The sequence below is a fragment of the Giraffa tippelskirchi genome, chromosome 7 (assembly GCF_054371585.1).
Source record: "Giraffa tippelskirchi isolate mGirTip1 chromosome 7, T2T-mGirTip1v1.2.pri, whole genome shotgun sequence".
NCBI classification, from domain to species: domain Eukaryota; kingdom Metazoa; phylum Chordata; class Mammalia; order Artiodactyla; family Giraffidae; genus Giraffa; species Giraffa tippelskirchi.
Window position 1 is genome coordinate 70,267,895 of NC_137281.1, and position 19,124 is coordinate 70,287,018.

At 40.6% G+C, this 19,124-nt stretch overlaps 1 protein-coding gene across 8 annotated transcripts in view; it reads left to right on the forward strand.

Annotated features, from left to right (window-relative positions):
• KCNN2 (potassium calcium-activated channel subfamily N member 2) overlaps positions 1-19,124 on the forward strand; it is a 476,417-nt gene that overhangs the window by 274,494 nt on the left and 182,799 nt on the right. The gene's annotated exons all lie outside the window — the stretch shown is intronic.

Consider the following 19,124-nt stretch of genomic DNA (forward strand, 5'->3'; position numbering starts at 1 on the left):
ATCTTTTGTCAACTTCATTAAAGAATAGTTTCATTATGATATATTTTTCACATGTTGTACCAAGGCTTGTGAAATCTCAAGTAAGCATTGAGTAGCTGGCAAAATATAACCGCTCCCTAAAGACATTCCTGTCCTAATTCCTATGAAAGTAAAAAAGGGTCTTTGCAGATGTGATTAAAGTTAAGCACCTTACGATATGGTGGTTGATCTGGATTATCAGGTAGGCCTAACCTAATCACATGAGTACTTACAAGGAAAAATCTTCTTTGCCTGTGGTTAGAGTCAGATGCAGATGTGAGTATGGAAGAAGGGTCAGAAAGATGCAATACTGCTGGCTTTGAAGATGGAGAAAGAAGGCCAAAGCCAAGGGAGACAGTGGCCTCTGTGGCCTCTAGGAGCTGGAAAAGGGAAAGTACAGATCTGCCCCTAAAGCTGTCACAAAGGAACACAGCCCACAGGATTTTATGTCCGACTTCTCACCTATCCAACTGTACAGTATGATGATAGACTTTTTAAAGCCACTAAGCATGTGATAATTTGTGACAGCAGCAATGGAAACTGATACAGATATTGATGCTGGGAAGCAGGAGGGACTGTATCAGATACCTGAAATGTGGAGGTGGTTTGGGAAGAAACTGGAAGGGTTGAGAAGAGCATGACTGGAAGAGCCTCCATTGTCTTGAATAGGCTGTTGATGGGAATTTGGATGTTGATGACTCAGTGAGGACTCAGAGTGAGGATGATGGTAAAGGATACAGAAACTGCCTTACAGAACACTTAGTCGTTGTGAAAATACTGTCTGTGGAAGGGAAGGTAACTACGGGTGAGAGCTCAGAACGAGATGAACTTTGCTTAGAAACTGAAGAACAGGACATCCTTGATATGTGGTGGCAGAAACCGTAGCAGAATTCGGTCCTGTAGGTATGCGGAAAGCAGTTTCTGTAAATGATGAACTTGGCTATTTACCTGACGAGGTTTTCAAATAAAATTTTGAAGGTGTAGCCTTTTTTTTTTTCTTGCTACTTACAGTCAAATGCAAGAAGAGAGATAAATTGAGGGGATTAATAGAACCAAGGTGTGATGATTTACCTACACAGTTTTCCAAAGGTACTAAAAATAAGAGATTCAATGTCAGGAAAGTGTGCTCTGAAGGAAAAGTGAAAGGTAGTGCTAGACAACCTTTGCTAATGCCTGAGAAAATACTGAGATTAAGAGATACCCTCCATCAAACCAGGAGCCTCTAGAAAGCTTAAGGGCATTGACCCTCAGCCATCTCAGCAAGAGCCAAGAACATACCTGGGATTATCTAGCGAAGTCCTGCAGACAAGCCTCACTGTGGAGTGAGACACAGACATACACAGGTGTCCTGGGCTGGACTCCACAGAGCCCCTAGGAGAGGAACGAGAAGGGCCCCTGTGGGTGCGGGCCTGGGTCTGGGTGTTTCTCCCCCTGGACTTGCCACCCCAGCTGGTTCTTTGTATCCAAAAAAGGGGGATTTTTCCAGGAGCACTTCTGGTTCTTGGAATCCACCTGAGTCTTAGGGCAATACTACATACACTAAACATGAACTGATACTTTCAGTGAGGTCTGTCATGGCAGCCTGAGATCAAGCATGTGTTTTATTTTGTCTTTGTTTATGAGGGAGGGTACAGAAAATGCATGAATTCTCATAACAGTGAAATCAATCAAGATTATAAGTAAATTCAATTCCAGTGTTGCTACCAAGTGAATTATGAACAACAACAAAAAAAACTTTCAGCTTTCAAAATTGTTGAGATTTTGGAATTGCAGAGCAAGAGAGAGCAAGTGTGTGTGTGTGTGTGTGTGTGTGTGTGTGTAAATAAAGAGTACTAGAGTGGGAGAAGAATACAGAGAGAGAGAAAAACGCAGAAATAGATGTTCAGCCATACTGAGAAATCAAAAGGAGTGTTTTGGAATGAAATATTAATTCTGCTAGAAGAGTCTGAACTGGACCCAAAATAGTGGCTAGAGTTTTACAGAGGGGCCATGGGAGGTAAGGAAACATTCTAGGTAAAAGAACCAACGTGGGCAAAGTAGGCAAAGACTGGAAGTGAGAGATACATCCTGAGGGCAACGCGAAGGATGCTTTAACTGGACCTTGTGTACTTAGCAGAGAGTGGTAGAGACAGAGCTCCTATCGGATTGGGGAGGCAAAAGTGTGGGCTTTATTTTGTACCAGCATAATCATCCAGAAGCTTCCAGAAAGGGAGTACCACGGCCAGTTCTTCCTGCAGCCCTACATTAAATGGTGGGTGCCTTTAGAAAACTGTGCTTCTCCACAATTTCTCTGAAAGCCAAGGAGAGACCAAACCTTGCCGCACTATGCCTGGAATTCCCTGATGCCCAGTTCAGCTCTCTTCCTACATCTGACTGCCTTCACAGCCATCTGGCCACACTAGGCATCCCAACAAAGAAATTTTGAGGATGAGATTTCATTTTTAAATAAATTACATTTTTTAATGCATTGTGTCCTCTGAGTCCTGGAGCCTGTTCTTGCCTTCCTGTTTGGCAAGTTTCCTCCCGACTGTTGCAGTCATTTCTTCCCAGGACACACCAGATTCTGTTCTGTTAGCAACAGTGGACTCTGACTTGCAACAGAGAGAAGGTGCTGTATACAAGTTGAGGGAACATCCTGCAGAAGTGGAATATTCTCCCTCCTCCCACCCAATACTGTTCAAAATACTGAGGAATTAAAGAGGGCAAGAGCAAATTACACACACACACACACACACACACACACACACACACACACACATAAGTGAGAGGTGAGGTGGGATGTAAGCAGGAAAGAAATGCAAACATTGTGTTCTGCTGTCAATAAAATGTCATGTTTTCCCTGAAATCAAATGAAAACAATTCTTGATTTTGATACCATGAGAAGATGCTCTGAGAGATATTAATGAGCCCAGCCTTTACCCTACAATCACCGAAACAAAGTCTTGGTGGGTATTAAAGCAGCACTGGTTTTAATTCTCTCATCTGTCTCTCTTGAAATACATGTTTGAAAGTTGGCCTCGTTTCAGCTGGTTGTATGCAGGAGCAGAGTCCCACAGCTCCCAGAACCAAGTTGTCCTTCGGAATGTCCTTCACTTTACAATAGGATTCAAGTAAACATTTCTGGTGCAGTGCTTTTTGGTCTATTAACACAGCTACCATAATTACATCACTTCAAAGCACAGGCAGAAGTCACAAATCTATCTTGAAAAGAATAATTATCTTAAATTGATTTTGACTATGATGTAAGAGCTGAGGATTATCTGTCCAACACAAAAATTGAAATTGTGTAGGGCACAGATGCTTGGAATTAGAAAAATTACTAAAATTTACATCAAGCTAACTTTGTAGAATCAAAGGAGTGATTTTCTTGTATTGGCAGTGAGTTGGTCATCATTGTCGTTTAAAGTGTCTCCAGCCATGCTTCTTTTTTTTCTGGGCTGTGACTTCTCTTGGACCAAAGGTGAGGCTGAACTTGGGCAAAAATGTCTTCATTATTCACTTCCCAAAGGAGAGCTCAGCTGGTTTAATTTTATAAATCTAAGTGGTATATGAAAATATAATAAGGGCATGACAAGCAGTTAGTTCTCTTGTAATTTTAATTACCTTCTAGAAATACTGTAACCCGAATCAGCCAATCTGTTTGCTTGCCATCTGACTCTACTTTCATCAGGAAATCTATGCATTTTACTTACTGAAGAGGCACGTGGCCTTCTATAAAGATGTGGATCCTGAAGCCTTTGAGCATTTAATGACTATTGTGTGTTTCATCAAGATTCATCCTGATTGCTGTGGGAGCTCTTGGAACCTTTTATTCTACATTGCTGTCAATGCATTAGTCAATTTGTGGTTGGCTTTTATTTATTTTTTGGTGAGTCTTCAGTCTAACCACAATTTTAGTCATGTTATACGCTCTTACTAAAATGTATAAGTCCATGATGTGCCAACTGTGGTTGACTCATTCTACCCTAGGTAATGTTGGGTTGATCCCTTAATGGGTCAGTCATTAGCTGTCATACTCCAGGGTCTGAGACAAATTCTCTAGCAACACAGTATCATGGGTTAAGGAGCCAAACTTCCTGAGAGCGGGAGAAACTCAGGAAGCCATGAAGTAGCAAGAAAAGGGAAGGTAACCCACTCTCACCAGCCTGCCACCTTCCCACCATCTCAGGATGCCTTTTGGGGACAGTTTATGTTCCTGTTCTTTCCCATCCTCCATTCTCTTTTGTTACAGTTCAAGTATGAGTGCAGCTTTTTTACTGGGGGATACACAGAGGTCTCAACACCACGTTTGAGGGACAGCTATTCACAAGGCTGGTCTAGGGAACTGGCTATTCAGTGCCTGGTCACCATGGGGCCCACGTTGTAGCCCCCCTCTTCAAGAAACAACTCACTGTTACTGTGGGAAATTGAGCTTTGGAGCCACCCCTCCTATAGGAAGAACCCTACCCCCCACCCACCCCCAGCTCATTTAGCTAGATCATGGTAAATAGTGCCAAGTAGACACACTTTCAGATGCTTCAGATCATTGCACCTCATGCTGCCAGCCCTAGGATAGCAGTTGCCACAAGATATTGTTCTTTTAGCTGGCCAAAAGAGATATACATCTATCTCATAAATTCCTTAATTATATTCCTACAACCCTATCCTCAGTGCATGCCTTCCCTCATCATTCCATTAGAATGTTCCAGTAGCCTCATAGCCAACCTCTGTGTTTGTATTTCCTTTCCTGTATTCCCAGCCAACAGTTCTTTCTATAGCCTAAATAGGCCTTCTGACTTTCTTCTCCGTGTATAGTAGTAAGGTCCATCTATCCTTGAATGTCCTTTATTGACTATACCAAAGCCTTTGACTGTGTGGATCACAACAAACTGTGGAAAATTCTTCAAGAGATGGGAATACCAGACCACCTTACCTGCCTCCTGAGAAATCTGTATGCAGGTCAAGAAGCTAGAGTAAGAACTGGACACAGAACACCAGACTGGTTCCAAATCAGGAAAGGAGTATGTCAAGGCTGTATATTTTCACCCTGCTTATTTAACTTATATGCAGAGTACATCATGTGAAATGCCAGGCTGGATGAAGCACAAGCTGGAATCAAGATTGCCGGAAGAAATAACAATAACTTCAGATATGCAGATGACACCACCCTTATGACAGAAAACGAAGAACTAAAGGGCCTCTTGATGAAAGTGAAAGAGGAGAGTGAAAAAGTTGGCTTAAAGCTCAACATTCATAAAACTAAGATCATGGCATCTGGTCCCATCACTTCATGGCAAATAGATGGGGAAACAATGGAAACAGTGGCTGACTTAATTTTGGGGGGGGCTCCAAAATCACTGCAGTTGGTGACTGCAACCATGAAATTAAAAGACGCTTACTCCTTGGAAGGAAAGTTATGACCAACCCGGACAGCACATTAAAAAACAGAGACATTACTTTGCCAACAAAGGTCCATCTAGTCAAACCTATGGTTTTTCTAGTAGTCATGTATGAAATGTGAGAGTTGGACTATAAAGAAAGCTGAGCGCCAAAGAATTGATGCTTTTGAACTGTGGTGTTGGAGAAGACTCTTGAGAGTCCCTTGGACTGCAAGGAGATCCAACCAGTCCATCCTAACGGAAATCAGTCCTGAATATTCATTGGAAGGACTCATGCTGAAGCTGAAGCTCCAATACTTTGGCCACCTGATGAGAAGAACTGATTCCTTGGAAAAGACCCTGATGCTGGGAAAGATTGGGGGCAGGAGGAGAAGGGGACGACAGAGGATGAGATGGTTGGATGGCATCACCGACTCGAGGAATGTGAGTTTGAGTAAGCTCCTGGAGTTGGTGATGGACAGAGAGGCCTGGCATGCTGCAGTCCATGGTGTTCACAAGGAGCCGGACACGACTGAGCGACTGAACTGAACTGAACTGATGCAAGATGCCCAGCCCCCTGTCAAGTCTAGCTCACTTAAGAATCTGGAATTCCCTCTTACACTGTTGGTGGGAATGCAAACTAGTACTGCCACTATGGAGAACAGTGTGGAGATTCCTCAAAAAACTGGAAATAGAACTGCCATATGACCCAGCAATCCCACTGCTGGGCATACACACTGAGGAAACCAGACCTGAAAGAGACATGTGTACCCCAATGTTCATTGCAGCACTGTTTATAATAGCTAGGACATGGAAGCAGCCTAGATGCCCATCAGCAAATGAATGGATAAGGAAGCTGTGGTACATATACACAATGGAATATTACTCAGCCATTAAAAAGAATACATTCGAATCAGTTCTAATGAGGTGGGTGAAACTGGAGCCTATTATACAGAGTGAAGTAAATCAGAAAGAAAAACACCAATACAGTATACTAACACATATATATGGTATTTAGTCAATCGGTAAAGATAACCCTGTATGCGAGACATCAAAAGAGACACAGATAAATAGAACAGTATTATGGACTCTATGGGAGAGGGCGAGGGCGGGATGATATGGGAGAATGGCATGCTGCTGCTGCCGCCAAGTCACTTCAGTCGTGTCCGACTCAGTGCGACCCCATAGACGATAGCCCACCAGGCTCCCCTGTCCCTGGGATTCTCCAGGCAAGAACACTGGAGTGGGTTGCCATTTCCTTCTCCAATGCATGAAAGTGAAAGGGAAGTCGCTCAGTCGTGTCCGACTCCTAGTGACCCCATGGACTGCAGCCTACCAGGCTCCTCCATCCATGGGATTTTCCAGGCAAGAGTACTGGAGTGGGTTGCCTTTGCCTTCTCTGGGAGAATGGCATGGAAGCATGTAAATTATCATATGTGAAATGAATCTCCAGTCCAGGTTCAATGCATGATACAGGGTGCTCGAGCTGGTGCACTGGGATGACCCGGAGGGATGGGATGGGGAGGGGGGTGGAAGGGGAAAACATGTACACCCATGGATTCATGTCAGTGTATGGCAAAACAAATACAATATTGTAAAGTTAAAAAACAGAAAATAAACTAAAAAAAAAAAAAAGTATCTGGAATTCCCAGAAACTTCTCTGCAAAGAGTGGTGGGCACTGATGCTGCTCTGTCCTGCTCGCAGTCTCTGCAGAGAGCAACCCCACACCTGGTTGTGAGAACCACCTTCTGCAGAGGTTTGCAGCAGTGAAGGGAAGACAGACTCTGTACTCTGTGGGCCCTGCTCTCTTGCATGGAGCCCAAGGCTCCACTGTCTTATGGGAGCATGTTGAAATAGGCTGTGTGGGTACTAGGTACAACTCATTCTCCTCTTAGAAACTTGACCTGTATCTAGTTGCCTGCAATCAAAGTGAATTCTAGTGTGAGCTTCAAAGCTGATGCTGTCCTCAGATTCTTCCATCCTCTCAACTAAGGGGTGGCCTTGCTTATTGTGCCTTGATCAGGCACTTCATGGGGCCCCAAGTGGAACAAGCCACTCCTTATCAACACTCTTCACCCACTGAAGATCCCAGTCATTCTCTCTCCCCCCCCCCCACCCCCAGCCCTCCCCAATGAAGGACTCTTCACATTTCCCACTTATGCCCCTGGGCCAGTTCTGAATTCCCACCAAGATCCATGTTCATCTTAGGTCTTCATTCCATTCTGAATATACAACATGACAGACAATGCTCTTAGAATGGCCCCTTAGAATGGCCACACAAAATTCTTTTTACCTCATTTCCTGCTACCTGTAAGCACCCCAACCTCCTATAACAGTCTGATATTTGCCTTTTCTCAGCATATATGGTTCTTACACCTCCAAGGCTCTAAAAGATGTGTCCTTTCTTGGAGCAAACTGCCCTCAATCTGTCTATTTGATAAATGCCCACTCAGTCACTTAGACAAGTTCGAAAGTCAATTTTTTGTGAAGCTCTCCCTGATAGCTGCAGTTGCTCCCTTCTCTGGGCCCCTTGGGCACTTGTTCACACTGGAGAACTTGCTTCTCTTGTGGTAATTACCCATGAGCAGAATCTTTCTCTCACATTAAACCATACTTCCCTGCTAAACAGGATGACCTTGACTTACTCAATTTTACATCTCAACTGAGTGCACAGCAAATTAGCAGGTGCTCAATGTTAATTAAGTGATGGCAAAGTATGAAGAGAACAGCACTAATGATTATACCCACATCTTGATTTACAAAACACAGCTACCTTATCATCATGGATGAACTGCCCACCAAATTTTCCACTTCCCTAGTGGACTGTCTGTTCTGTTTCTGTCACTGGCTGAAGTGCTGAAGAGCCAATAGATTGCCTGATGGCTTTGCTATGACAGTTGAAGAGGTAGTCCAGTTCTGGGTGCAAGAAGATAATAGAGATGCCAAAATTCTGAGGCATGGACAAAAAGCGAAATGATAGTTAAGAAGGAAAAAGGTGGAAATGAGTGAAGGAAAGTTTGGAAGAAGAAAAATTAAGAAGACCTCACAGTTTGGATATACACAGAGAGTAGTCAATGATCTAGAAGTGGAAGAAATGGGGACCACAGGACAGGAGTGCTGAGTGATGGAGGTTGAGCTTCTCTGCAAAGGTTCTGTTCTCCCCTCCCAGTCTGCAAAAGGCAGTGTGATGTGGGGTAAGGCTCATTCATCAATGCTTCAATCACACAAAGGCCAAGACGACATGTTGGTATTTTACAATATTAACAAAATATCTGGAAACAAAAAAGTCTCATTGATTTGAACTCTGTGAAAACAAAATTTGTGGTATTTGAAGGGAATGTGATAAAATGTAGCTTTATGCTCTATGCAGAATTTACTATGCAAATTATAATATAAATAATTAATCTACTTAAGAAAATCAACTGCTTTCAAGTACTTTCAAGTATTTTAGAAGCACTGATTACATAAAAACAGTGATTAATTTTCTTCTTCAACAAATGACCAAGTATGTTCTCTATAAACATCTGTCAGACGATAGTCGGTATAACGTATTTTAAGTGATAAATGTGTCTGTAAGTAACAGGACTGCATTTCTTGAAAGATATTCCAATTTTTTCCCATACAAACTCACCCTCTTCTCAGAGAACACTCATTCGGATGGCTGGCCCCTTCATTGTTGTAATCTATTGTATGTTGAACCTTCACTCAATTCCAGGACTTGTGCTTTCCAGCTGGGGCTGCGGCAGACCCAAGATCAAATCTATCTGCAGGTTGCTAAGAGTTTATTTGGGAGTCTTATGTATGCAAAAATATCTACCATACAAAAGCTAAAAACTTAAAAGTTCCACGATGGGGAGAGTTATGCATGAGCTCTTTGGCAGTTCAGAGGAGGCAAATATTTGATTAGGTCGTTCATTTCATGTTCATCCTTTCTAGGATTTTGCATTTCAGGGGTCATGCAGATTAAAGGTAGAAGATATTCTCTACCTTCAAGGAGTTTAAAGTCTCAAGCAGGGTTGAGCAGGAGAGACTGAGAGCAAATGGCAGAGACAGACTGATAATTAATTAGTGCAAAAAGTGGATGATCTCCTACTGCCTGAGCTGAGGTGTGCTGGTCTCCTTAGCAGCAAGGCTGTCTTGAGGGATAGATAAAAGTTTATCAGACAATGGAGAACGTCTCCTTCGCTTGCCCCACCCACTGCGAGGAGCAATAATCCAGTGAAAAGAAGTAGTATAGAAGATTCCAGAAATATTTAGTAGTTGGAAGAGGCTAAATGATGGGGAAATGAGTAGCGGTTTGATAAGCAAAGCTGGAAAAGGATTATGAAATGGCTCAATTGTCATAATAGGAATATGTCATTTCTTTGGGGTTATTTAATTAGGTCCAGGGAAAATAAGATCTGAAGTGGTCTTATCCTCCCGAAGTGACAGAACTGTCTGTACCCAGCAAGCCATGATCTCAGTTCATTCAGCACCACTCTTGCTAAAGTAAGTCAGGCATAGAAGTAAACACGCCTATACCTGCTGTTGGCTTAGGGGTTGAAAACCATGGAGGAGCACCTCATAGTAGTTTTAACTGCTTTAGTAAATTGAATCAAGCTTTCGCAGAATCCGAAGAACCATTCTTTCCTACATTTCTCTTGACTCCTTCAGGTGTTACTCCTTTTTCATTGGCTATAACCCAAATATGGATTTGGAACAGTGCCCTCATTGTCAGAGTCGCCTAACTCCCCCTTGGGGAAACCCACTTCTCCCCACCTGCACTGATACATCACCTGGCCTCACCTCACAATAATACAGGCCTTGCTCACCTTAATGAATACTTTTTCTACCCATAAAAGTCATATTTATTGGACAACATATGGTGATTCATACCTTTTAAAAGTTTACAATCTGAAAGAAGAAATGCTGATATGAGTGAGAATATAGAGCACCTGAAGGAAGAAGTGGCACAGTGGTTTTTAATTTTAAACAGAGAAGGGCAAAGGGGAATGCCATATGGAATTAAGCATGGAGGGGACATGAGGCAAACTTGCCACCAAGTGAAAATTGGAATAGGGATTGTTGTTGTTCATTCGCTAAGTAATGTCCGAATCTTTGCAACCCCATGGACTGCAGCATGCCAGACTTCGCTGGAGTTTGCGCAAACTCATGTCCATTGAGTCCGTGATGTCATCCAACCATCTCATCCTCTATCACTCACTTTTCCTCCTGCCTTCAATTTTTCCCAGCATCAGGGTCTTTTCCAGTGAGTCGGCTTTTTGCATCAGGTGAGCCAAGTATTGGAGCTTCAGCTTCAGCATCAGTCCTTCCAATGAATATTCAGGGTTGCTTTCCTTTAGGATTGACTGGTTGGATCTGCTTGCTGTCCAAGGGACTCTCAAGAGTCTTCTCCAGCACCACAATTAGAAAGCATCAATTCTTTGGTGCTCAGCCTTCTTTATGGTCCAGTTCTCACATCCGTATGTGACCACTGGAAAAACCATAGCTTTGACTAGGTGGAATTAGGGATGGAGCAAGTGAAAAAGTGAAAAGAGAAATGTGGATTTACCTGGGGAATGTAAATGAGGTTTCTTCGTCTTTTTGCTTCTTTTTGCTTTAATTATAGTCTGAATTTTATTCCTACATATTCTGTCTTGATATGTTTATTCTGAAGGTTGTCATCAACCATTATTTCCTCCCCAAAATAATGTTTCTTATAAAAGTTTACAACACAGGGTCCTTTCCCTTTTAGGAGTGGTTTATTCTAAGTGAATAAAGTATATTTGATTTGTGCTTGGGGTCCCAGGTGCTGGTGTCATAGGTGCTGACTTCTGATATTTTCCATGCAGGTGATTTTATAAACAATCACCAACTGATATAGTTCTGTATTTCTATAGATTGCATTTGTTTTTGTTGTTGGAATATGTTAGTATAGGGAAATATTTGGAGAGACTCTTGGCTGCTTTCCGAACACTTCCATTTTACAGATGTATTACAGGTTCCTGGATTGCAGAATTACTTGCATAGTTTTGGATATTTTATTACAGTGTTTCAGATATTTTATTGCTATAATCCTTCAGTGCTCACCAGGTATTGGGTAATGTAGATAAATACAAAGGCACAGTTCTTCCTTTATATACTGTCCTGAAACATGGAAGCATGGAGTCTAGGGCATTTCTTGTGACATTCTAATTTATGAGCTTGTTTGTTATTTACTAAGTCTAGAAAGAGTAAGATATGGAGCTAGTTAAGTTAGAGGCAAAAACTGGCGGGATCATTTATTAATACTAAGCTACCCAGTTGTGTTTTGTTCTTTCTGCTGTAATAATGGTGAGTTACTTTTCTCTTTACCATCCCAAGAAGCTTACATTTCTCATTCCCATGCCTGGTCTCCAGTCAGACATGTGATTGTAAATGCATCTGTCTCACTGGACTGTCACCAACGTGATATTGCATCACTTAGTCTCAGCGGCAAATATGCAGTGAGACGGAGGTTTCCACAGTGGTCCCTTGGTATCTGAAGGGGACTGGTTCCAGGCCCTCCACAGATGCCCATATCTCTTATATAAGATGGCATAATACAGTGAATATGGTCAGACTAGGTATTTGTGGTTTTGCCATCCAGATACTGAGCGCTGACTATTTGTTTAATGAACGCACCCAGCACTGCTGCTTCTCAAGGGTCGGGGAAGCAGAACCACTCCTACAAATGTGGGAGCAGTTTTACCTGCTGGCCCCCTCTAGCAGAAGCCTTCTTTAATTTTCCTGTACTCTCTAGTCTGTAAGAGGGGCAATCCGCTGGGTGTTTTTCAGCTTCTATTTTTGGCTCTATAACTGAAACCACTACTACCTTAGACTTTGGAACCTAGATTCGGAACGTGAAGCTTCTTAGAATCACGAAAGATAAAACATCTCATCTTCATTCTGTAGTAGAAATGACAAAATATAAATATCTCAGTAGCTTTGTTGTTATTTATTTGCTAAGTTGTGTCCGACTCTTTTGCAAGCCCATGGACTGTAGCCCTCCAGACTCCTCTGTCCATGGGATTTCCCAGACAAGAATACTGGAGTGGGTTGCCGATTCCTTCTCCAGGGGATCTTCTCAGCTCTCAGATCGAACGCATATCTTCTGCCTTGGCAGGAGAATTCTTTATCACTGAGCCACTAGGGAAGCCCCATCTCAGTACAGGATCCTGACACAAAAAGGGAGGGAAAGGTACAGCACAGGGATGATAGCTGTAAATGGAGTGTATCTTTAAAAACTATAAATTGATATGTTGTACACATGAAATTTATATAATATTGTACAACTACATCTCCATTTTTTTAAGGCTAAAAATTAGGGGGCAGATAATACAAAAGGAAAAGAAAGGTTTTATGTAAACTCTGCAACTACATAAACACTGAACAATGAATATTAATAAACTACATCTCTATCCAATTACACTGAGGAATCTTGTGACTATAGTAAATATTTTGTTAAAGTGTATAAAATATGCATTGACTGAAATGGCCCAGCACAATACTAGGTACCATGAAATATTTTTAATAATACCGGTAAGAACCCTGAAGTTGAACTCTGTCTGTACTCTTTGTGGAAACAAGGCTGACAAATATAATATTAGCAGACAATATGTAATAGCATATCTGGAGTATGGAGTACATTCCATATCATGGGTCAGAGTTTTGTGGGAAAGTCTCCAGGAGGTGATCCTCTTCCATTCGTTCACAAAGGGAAATGGTAATTAACCTGTCATGTGTTGCTGAGAAGACTGGACCAGAATTAGCAGATTATTTCCTAATTAAGGTGTGAGATACTAAGAGCTTTAAGCATGACAAAAGCTTTGCAAATGGAAAGAAAGGATTCAGTGTATTCAACGTTTCTCCAAAAATTGCCTGTACTCATTGATAGCCATATATGAGGTTAAGAAGGGTGATAATCAATTAGGAAGCCAAGTTAACCACCCAAAATGACTGGGGTAAAATTTGGGATCATTGAAAGAAACTGGGAAGGGAAGCCAGCCTGCAGAGAAAAACTGCCAGCCTGCAGTTCAGTGTTGACTGGGTATAGCTGGTACAGTTGTAATTGGGAGACCGGAGTTAAGCTGGTTACAATGACAGTTTTATGTGCAAGGGGAAGTTTTGTGCACAGAAAAAAAAAAAGTATTTAAAGTTACTTGAATTTGAAATTAGGGGCTTCCTGGTTACTCGGGCAATCTGCCTGCATTGTGGGAGACCTGTGAAAATCTGCCCCCCAGGTTCAGTCCCTGGGTTGGGAAGATCCCCTAGAGAAGGGAATGGCAACCCTCTCCAGTATTCTTGGCTGGAGAATTCCATGGACAGAGGAGCCTGGTGGGCTATAGTCCATGGGGTCACAGAGAGACATGACTGAGTGAATTTGAAATTAATACTGAATTTATTAAAATCTAAAATTTGCAATATAATTTTCCTTAACCCCTTAAATTAAACTTACAAATATTTTTATTGATAATTCTCAATCATGTAAAATAAGAACAGTTATTTTCAAGGGATCCTTTGATAATTTTTGGTTAATTCAGATTTACCAGATCTACATGTGAACCCCATTAAACAATGTGCCCTATTTTTACACTGCATATATAAATTTGCTACAATTAATTTAATGTTTAAACACTCACTTCACATGTCTGATGTGGTGGATTTAGAACCCTAACAGGAAAACCATTCCAAATATGAATATTCAATTTCTTATAAATCTAGTAAAGTTTATATATTTGTAAGTACATTTATAATTTCAAACTTTGATGCATATCAATAGTTTTAATATAATTAATAAATTTTATTTTAACTTTCAGTTTAAAAAATCACAGTCTAAAATTCTTTTTACATTTGAAACCGGATTTCAAAGTTAATCTGTTGGATTTTCTGATATTGCTAACTATTATCACACATTACAAGCATTAAGAAAAATCAGACGTGGATATTATCTTGACCTTATGCTAAAGTCTTTGTACTATGCATATAATTTATTTCATTTCTATGTTTAATTCTAAGCTTTCTCAAGGATAAAAACTATCTACTCATAAAGAGAATAATTTGACCCGTGTGAGTGGTGTATGGTTTATTATTAACCAGTGATGTTTAAACAGAACAGAGGTCTCAAAAGTCATGTTTTTTCAGAGTGATTCTACTTGTGTCACAGATGGGCACATTGTGTACTTTCTATGGTCAATATAACTACTGGAGAAATCAGACTCTTTCCTTTTCAGTGAAGTCTGGTTTCTCCTTGATTCAAATTCCCCTTGCATACATCTGCATTCCCACAAAGGCTGCAGAAAGCATCCTTCACTACTAGATTGGATTCTGCCTGTCTTAATTTTCAAGACACTTAAAGGCCACTTAATATTTCTCTTTTGTAGAAGGAACCCTTCATTCCTTACACAGTGACAGTTAACTGTCTCACAAACCTCTTACATGCCTTCTGAATTCTCTATTTTTTTCTTGTTTTCCCACATCTTTTCTATTGAGTTAGGCCCCACCTCTACATATTTTAATGTCTTCCACTGAGTAGTATATACCTCACTACCGTCATCTTAACTCAGCAGTCACTTTCAGTCACTCCACTGATAAAGTTAGAGAGGTTTGGAATGGTCTTTGTAAAACGTGGGTGAAGTCTGTTTTCATAGAAATGTGTTTGTGGAGATATTGCTGGTAGGAATGTAAATTGGTGCAGGCCAATTTATGAAGGTTCCTCAAAGAAATAAAAATAGAGCTACCATATGATCCAGCAATTCCACTGCTATGTATATCTGAAGGAACAAGATCACTATTCTGAAGAGAGACCTGTACTTCTATGTTCATAAGAGCACTATTTACCACAGCCAAGAAGTAGAAACGAACTAAGTGTCCATTGGTAGGTGAATGGATAAAGAAAATGTGGCATGTGTATAGAGTGGAATGCTATTTTGACATGAAAAAGGAAGGAATCCCGCCATTTGCAATAATGTGGATGGACTTTGAGGGCATAATGCTAAGTGAAATAAGCCAGACAGAGAAAGACAACTACTGTCTTATTTAGACATATACATGGTCTAAAAAAACTGAACCCGATGAAACAGAGTTCAGATTTGTAGTTGTTGGAGGTGGGGGTAGTGGGGTGGGACAATTGGATAAAGGTGGTCAAAAGGTATGACATTCCAGTTATAAGATAAACAAGTTCTGGGGATGAAATACACAGCATGGTGACTATAGTTGATAATACTATGTGTATATCTGTAAGTTGCTAAGAGAATAGATCTCAAAAGTTCTCATCACAAGGAAAAAAGTTTATAATTATTTGAGGTGATGAATGTTAGCCAAACTTATTGTGGTAAACATTTTGTAATAGACATGCACAAACATATGCCAAATTGTACAAACTTGCAAGTTACGTGTTATTTATATTTCAGTGTATAATGACATATATGGGAAAAATGAAAGAAATGAGTGCATGTGGAAATGAACAGAGAAAATGATAGAGCCTTAAGTGTTGTCAGAGTCCCAGAGGGATGGGATGGGGAGGGAGATGGGAGGGGGGTTCAGGATGGGGAACACATGTAAACCTATGGCTGATTCATGTCAATGTATGGCAAAATCCACTACAATATTGTAAAGTAATTAGCCCCCAACTAAAATAAATAAATTTATTAATAAAAAAAGAAAAAAAGAGTCAAGGGAAGGAAAGGTCAAAAGAAACAGAAAAAGTGGTTAGAGATATGGGAGAAGATCCAGGATTCACATGAAAACCCAAAATGGAAAGAGCTTCCAGAAATGGAGGTGGGTGAATAGTTTCAAAGAACTAAGTCATGGGAGATTAGGAATGAGAATAAGTCTTAAGATTAGAAAGACCCTAACTGAGAATGGGCCTTGATTTAAGTTAAGATCCTGATATTATTGCCAAGTTACTCTCAAAAACTAAATGTTGGAGATGATTGAAAGTTGACTTCTTGAAGGCATTGCAGAGTAATTGATTGCTATTGTGCAAGGCTGAAGGGTAATCATAATTGCCTTTAAGCATATGAATAAAAATGAACAGTTGTTCTTATACTGCTAAGTGTTTCATGAAAGCAAATATGTTTAAAGCACTCACATAAAAGAAAAAGCCATTAAACATGGAGAAGAATATCTTAGGAGTTGTGGAGTATATGGCCTTAGATGTCTTCAAAAACACTTAGAAAATCATTATAATTGTGGTTCAGCTGGTAAAGAATCCACCTGCAATGCTGGAGACATGGGTTTGATCCCTGGGTTGGGAAGATCCCCTGAAGAAGGGAAAGGCTACCTGCTCCAATATTCTGGCCTGGAGAATTCCACAGACTGTATAGTCCATGGGGTCGCAAAGAGTTGGACACGACTGAGCAACTTTCACTACGTATATGTATTAGGTTGGCCAAGAAGTTCGCTCAGGTTTTTCCATAACTAAGTTCGTTCAGGTTTTTCCATAAAACCATAGTTATGTATGTAACCCAATATGTATTAATATGATCATTTCAGAAAAGCAGGAAAGTGAAATGATATCTAAGTTCTTTAAAAAGCCTTATTATTATGCTTACTTGTAAAGGAAATGAATAATGTGTCTGAAATGCCAACCAGAATTCCCAGACATAAAGAGTACTCAAGTAATATTAATCATTCTGTCACCAGCTCTAGATATAGCTTCATTCATTTCAAAATTTATGTACATCCACTGTCCTAGGTACTAGGGATGAATCGCTGATAAAGGTATTATACCAACACTCCTTATTATTCTAGTGAGGGAGACAGATTGAAAGAGTAAACAAATATATGACTAAAATAATTGCAGTTTGTTAGTAGTTATGAAGAAACCAAATAAGGGACAGAAGTGTAGAACCCTTGAAAGGACAGTGAAGATGGCTCCTTCAGAAACATCTTTGAGTGATATGATCTGATATGTGAGCAGAGCACATACTCTTATTACACTGCCATAGAGAACAAATATACAAAGTTTGTAGCCAGATCTCTCCTTATTTTCCTTTAGCCAGGACAAGGCTAGTTGATTTGTGAGAATTTCGAGTTGCTCGTAGTGAATGACTATAGTCAGTAGTGTTTTCATCTAGGGGAAAAAAAAAAAATCTACTCTCGGCTTGTGTTGAATTTTAACACTCAGAACCCAGCATGAATTTGTAACTCCAGTCCACTAGATTTTTTTTTCTGGTACAAATAACCTCACATATTAAAAGTTTTATTTACATTTGGCTTGCCTTTATATAGAAAAATTAATTAAGGCCCCAGGTCTGAATTCTACCTGCTATTAAACGTAGTGACTAGGAATAAAAAATGAGATGTCTTGAACTTATACCAGCTGGAGAGGCTGGCTATGTTTTCATTTTTCTCAAGGCTTTCAAGTCATTTCCTTGAACAAAATCAACCAGCTTTGCACTTTGAGTACCTTTTGCAATACTTTTTATGAGCAATTTTTAAGGTCCATTAAGCCAACATTGTACTTTTACATCTGTATTTTAAGTTTTGCTTTCTTCTTATTTTTCGTACACAGTTTGGTACATGAACACAGATTATTCAAGTGCTATTTCCATCTGAAATCCTACTAAGAAAAACTGGTTGGAGCTAAAAGGACTTCCATGAATTAGTGATCATCAGGGAGGTGATGATAAAGTAGACCTAAGATACCACTGATCGTTTCTAAATATGCATGCGTATCTAGGGAAAAGGAAACATAATATTCTTGTTGTACATGTAAAAGAGTTTGAATATTTCAGGTCATGTCTAACGTGTTCTAAAGGTGCTTTTGGTACATTTGTGTGTGTGTGTGTGTGTGTGTGTTAATCACTCAATTGTGTCCGACTCTTTGTGACCCCGTGGACTGTAGCCCACCATGCTCTTCTGTCCATGGAATTCTCCAGGCAAGAATACTGGAGTGGGTTGCCATTTCTTTTCAGAGGGTCTTCCCAATTCAGGGTTTGAACCTGGGTCTCCCACATTGCAGGCGGATTTTTTACCATCTGAACCATGAGGGAAGCCCTTTGGTACACTTAGTAATTATCAATATGAGTTACTCTCATGATATTCTAGAAAGGTAAGCACTTATCCTCACTTTACAGATTAAAATGCTGAAATTTAATCTGACTAGAAAATGAATGGAGCAGGATTGAAATCTAATCTTCCTTCCTTGATAGCTTTTTTGGTGATTCTACATGACAATGGGCTTCCCATGTGGTTCAGAGGTAAACAACCTGCCTGCCAGTGCAGGAGATGTGGGTTCGGTCCCTGGGTTGGGAAGATCCACTGGACAAGGAAATGGCAGCACACTCCAGTATTCTTGCCAGGGAAATCCCATGGACAGAGGAGTCTGGTGGGCTATAGTCCATGGGGTCACAAAGAGTCGGACATGACTTAGTGACTGAATACACACACATGCATATCACTGTGAAGTGAAGCTAGATGCCAGCACCAGCCTGTAGAATTGGATATAATCCATAAGGGAATGAACCATAATGCTAGTTACAGCTTTGGAAAACTAGCATTATTTCTGGGCTTGGAATTTCCTTGTGGGAGTGGGAATTGGAATTTCTCTGTCCCCAGAGAATTTCTGCTGTGACCCCAGCAGCCTAAGACAGCATCTCCACTGGGTTTGAAGGTAGACCAAGTGAAGGGCTGACTCATGTAGCAGGCAGGTACCTGATGCTTTTCAGAGCATCCTGTCTTAGAAGTTACTGAAGAAGATGCAAATTAAGGGAGAAAACCCAGAAGAGGAAAATATGAGCTCCAGG